This window comes from Staurois parvus, unplaced genomic scaffold (genome assembly GCF_062004578.1).
Source record: "Staurois parvus isolate SC_StPar_1 unplaced genomic scaffold, SC_StPar_1.0 ptg000583l, whole genome shotgun sequence".
NCBI lineage: Eukaryota > Metazoa > Chordata > Amphibia > Anura > Ranidae > Staurois > Staurois parvus.
The window spans coordinates 547762-552922 of NW_028318379.1; the positions used below are offsets into that span (position 1 = coordinate 547762).

A 5161-nucleotide genomic window follows, 5' to 3' on the forward strand; every position below is an offset into this window, starting at 1 on the left:
ACTGGCCTGCACCTCAACCCAATAGAACACCTTTGGGATGAATAAGGCTGCTTTCACACTGTAGCAGTTTTTTTAAGTGTTTTTGCGTAAAAAAAAAAACACCTGAAAAGCTCAAGAAAACTGCTTCCCTGTGTATGTGAATGTATATCTATGTATATATATATGCCCTTCCATGGACACAGGCCTTAGTGAGGCGGAAGGGTTTGTGTGCTTCAATGATGTTGAGAGCTATGCTGGCGGCAGCATTGCTGCTGGTAGGGCCACCCAAGCCAGACAGGTCGCAACTGAGGGGCCAGACTGTGTCCATCCCTAACCACGCAGGATGACTCCTGCATGGTAGGGGTTGGGGAAAGACCTGGCAACCTACCCTGTAAAACAATTGCTAAGAAAATTCATGGAAAGTCACTTACGGATTGCAAATGTACCCAAAGGTGGGTCCCCCAGGCCTGTAAATACCCAACAAATGACTGGGGAAGAGCAAAGATCCTTTGCAAGTAATTTGGGAAATGACGCAAATGGGTCAAATCCCTCGGGAAGCCCTGCTGCTAATGCTGCCTACAGGGAAAGAAAGAATCTGCGCTGCACTAAAGTTCACAAAATTGCAACATGGAATGTTCGTGGAATGTGTCAAGGAAAATTGGAAATTGCCAAACAAGAAATGGCAAGACTAAACATAGATTTACTTGGAATCAGTGAATTGCGTTGGAAAGATGATAGCTATTTTCAGTCAGATAACTTTTCAGTGTAATATTCGGGTAATCAAGAAATTAGAAGAAATGGCGTAGCTTTCATAGCTCAGAAACCCATTGCTTCTGCAATTGAAAGTTACACCATCATCAGTGATCACATAATGGCCATTCGTTTATGTGGGAAACCATTAAATATCACAATTTTACAAATATATGAGCCAACAACAGATGCTCCAGATAAAGAAATTGAGCTTTTTTATGCCAACTCGATTTCAGCCTTAAAACAGGTACTAAAAAAGGATATTATTTACGTCAAGGGCGATTTTAATGCAAAAGTTGGCAGCCAGAAGGAGATGAATATTGTTGGAAGGCTTGGACTGGGCGAAAGAAATGAAGCTGGTGAGCGTTTGATTCAATTCTGTAGTGAAAACTGTTTTTGGATTGCAAATACTGCGTTCATACAGCCTAACTGTCGACTGTATACATGGACATCACCAAATGGAAAACATTGCAATCAGATTGACTATATACTCTGCAACCAACGTTGGAAAAGTTCAATCCAAGCCATAAAAACATTCCCTGGTGCTGATTGTGGTTCTGACCATGAACTACTTATAGCAACCATCAAAGTGAAAATCTGTAACATCAAAAGAAATGCCGCACCTAAACGATTTGACATCTCAAAAATTCCAGTTACATATGCTGTTGAAATTAAGAACAGTTTTGAGCTCCTCAGCATGATGCAAAAGGAGCCAAACGAATTGTGGCATGATATAAAATCAACAATCAAATTGCACTTAAGCATATACCTTATAAAAAAAACAGGAAAAAGGTGTGACTGGCTATCTGAAAAAACTATTAAAATTGCTGATGAAAGGAGAAGAGCCAAGGTAATTAGGGACCTTGTTGAGGTAAGAAGGTTGAATGCAGAATTTCAAAGAGCAGCAAGGAAGGTCAAAGAAGAGCGCTGGGATCAACAGTGCAGAAAATTAGAAGAAGGTAAAAAAAGCCATACCAGAAATCTTTTTTCACAGGTAAAGAAAGCTTGAATTCCGTTTTCTGCTCGCAAAAGAGCAATAAAAGACAAGAATGGGAATATCCTGATTGATCAGCAAGGCATCAAATGCAGTTGGAAAGAATATAAAGAAGAGCTGTTGGCAGCCAATGATAACATGGAACCAGTACTTGGAGACCCAGTAGAGTTAGAGCCAGCTATACTTAATGAGGAAGTAGTATGGGCACTGAAGAAGCTACCAAACAACAAAGCTCCTGGAATTGACTACATTCCAGTTGAATTGCTATGACCCATCCCATCAATAGTGATAAAAGAAATCTGCCAGAAAATATGGGAGACTATGAAGTGGCCAAGAGAGTGGAAAAGATCAGTTTTTATACCTCTACCAAAGAAAGGCGATTCAAGAGACTGCAACAATTACTGCACAATTGCATTGATTCCTCACATAAGCAAAATCTTGCTAAAAATTATTCAACAGTGCCTAAGACCAGTCATTGAAAGAGAATTACCTGATTCACAAGCTGGTTTCCAAAGAGGTTGAGGTACACGCGATCAGATTGCTAATCTACGTTGGATTATGGAAAAATGTAGTGAATATCAAAAAAGCATCTACATGTGTTTCATTGATTACACCAAAGCATTCGACTATGTTGTACATGACAAGCTATGGAAAGCATTGCAAGAAATGTGAGTGCCAATGCACCTTGTACAGTTAATAAGGTCACTTTATATCAACCAAGAAGCTACTGTTCGGACACAATATGATGACACTGAGTGTTTTAAAATTGGCAAAGGTGTACGACAAGGTTGTATTCTCTCCCCTTTTCTTTTCAATCTGTATGCAGAGGTCATCATCAGGAAACTAGATCTAGAAGAATCTGAAATTGTTGTGAAGATCGGTGGTAGGAATACTAATAACCTTCGATATGCTGATGATACAACTTTACTGGCAGAAACAGAAGAGGACCTGAAACACCTGATAGCAAAAACACAGGAGGAGAGTGCAAAAATGGGACTCCGTCTTAACATAAAAAAAAAACAAAGATCATGACAACATCTAAAACTCGAACAACCAAAATATACGTTGATGAAGAGGAAATAGAATGTGTTCAGTATTTCTGTTTCCTAGGATCTATGATAAACCAAACAGGAGATTGCGCTCCTGAAATTAAAAAACAGATCGGATTAGGTCGAAACGCCATGCTAAGTATGCAAAAATTGTGGAAAAGTAAGGATATCATCACCAAATGCAAGCTGGTAAACACGATAGTTTTCCCTTTAACAACGTACGTGTGTGAAAGCTGGGTTATGAAAAGAGCGGATAGAAAGAAGATTGATGCATTCGAATTATGGTGCTGGAGAAGGCTATTAAAGATACCCTGGACAGCAATGATTACCAACAGAGAGGTTATAGAGTGAGTTAAACCTGGAATAACTTTAGAAGGAAAGAGTCAAATTACAGCTGACTCATTTTGGACATGTGATGGGATTTGATTCCTTAGAGAAGGCAACATTACTTGGTATGGTCAATGGGGGGAGAAAAAGAGGAAGGCCGAAAACACGCTGGTTGGATAATATGGAATTGAACACTGGCCTAAGCATGTATCAGCTAATAAGAAAGGTGCAAGACCGGAAAGAGTGGAGAGTGACGGCCCAATCGCCAAGAGTCGGACACGACTGAGTGGATAGAGAGATCTATGTATATTTTCACACTGAGGCGTTGCGTTTGCAGTGCGCTGTAAAAACTCCTGCTTGCAGCATCTTTGAGGCATGTTTGGGGAGTTAAAAGAAAGCCTAAAAAATGCCTTTTCTCATTGAAATGAATGGCAACCGCCTCAAAAATTATGCAAAAATGCTTAAACCGCTCCAAAAACACACCGCGGGAAGGTCTGGCTGTTTCAGCTGTCAGCGGGTTTCCCCACTAACAGCTGAATGTAAAAGAAAGAATTGCTGCTAATTAAAAAATAATACAAAAATGGCAATTTTCTCAGACTTGCACTCCAGAGGCAGTAAACAGTCCTCGAACTTGTTTTTTATTACTATTTTTAATTTTATTAGGGGTAATAAACTTGGATGGCTTCAGGGATACATGGGATGCCCAAGGTACAGTAAACTGAAAACAACTTCCCGGCAACTATGTACAAGTCCAAGAATAGGAATTTTCTCTTCTAGGAGAGTTCTCCAGCCTCTTCTGGAGTACCACCCCAGACCCCAGATAATTATCTTCTTATCTAGCTGTACTGATGGCTTTCCCTGAGCAAGGGGATCCAGTGGCTGCTACTGCAAAATGTTAAAAGTTCCAGGTATGGAGCGAGGCAGGTTTCCCACCCAAATTCTTTTTCCCCTTTCTGGCCCAGGGGATGCAGGATTGCTCACTCACTTCTTTTTCTATGAAATGGTGGGTTGGTAGCTGCTTTCAGGCCCTCTGCTGGGCTGGCTCCTTCCCTGGCTCACAGGTGGTCCTCTCTCTGGGGGCCGGTGAGGTCTGGGTGATCCTCCTTCCAAGCTTCCTGCCTGTAGGTAGGCCCCTTCCCAAGCTTTTACATCTCTGTCTCTCCATTTTCCACCTGAACTGTCCAGCTGCTGAGGAGACTCAGTCATACTTAAATCCTGCCCCAACCCCATCCCAAGCTTTCTACTTGGGAATTGGAAAGAATTAGAGATGAGCGAATCGAACCAGGCGAAGTGGAATTGGTTTCGAATTTCAGGAAAAATTCGATTTGCGTCGAATCCGAATATTTGCATACTTCGGGTGCGCGAATCGGATTTTTCCCGATCAGCTGGCAAAAGTGTCCCTGCAGAGAGCTCTGCTATTTCTGACAGTTCCTTCACATGTACAGCGGTTGAAACATTGTATCTATTTGTTTCCATTTAGGATACAGATGTTTTTATTCGGAAATAAATAGATACAATGTTTCAACCGCTTTAAATGTGAAGGAACTGTCAGAGAACTGTCAGAAATAGCGGAGCTCTCTGCAGATACACTTTTTGCTGTACTGGAATACTTCTTCTTTTCATTCTTCTTTTCATTCTTCTTTTCATTCTTCTTCTTCTTTTCATTCTTCTCATTCTTCTTTTCTTCTTCATGAAAAGAAGAATGAGAAGAAGAATGAAAAGAAGAATGAAAAGAAGAATGAAAAGAAGAATGAGAAGAAGAATGAAAAGAAGAATGAGAAGAATGAAAAGAAGAATGAGAAGAATGAAAAGAAGAATGAAAAGAAGAAGAAGAAGAATGAAAAGAAGAATGAAAAGAAGAAGAAGAAGAATCTTTTCATTCTTCTCATTCTTCTTTTCATTCTTCTTCTTCTTCTTTTCATTCTTCTTCTTCTTTTCATTCTTCTTTTCATTCTTCTTCTTTTCATTCTTCTTCTTCTTTTCATTCTTCTTCTTTTTTTCATTCTTCTCATTCTTCTTTTCATTCTTCTTCTTCTTTTCATTCTTCTTCTTCTTCTTTTCA

At 40.0% G+C, this 5161-nt stretch overlaps 1 pseudogene; it reads left to right on the forward strand.

Moving 5' to 3' along the window:
- Positions 1-463: 463 nt before the first annotated feature.
- On the forward strand, positions 464-2755 carry LOC149450083 (protein CFDP2-like; annotated as a pseudogene).
- The last annotated feature ends 2406 nt before the right edge of the window (positions 2756-5161 follow it).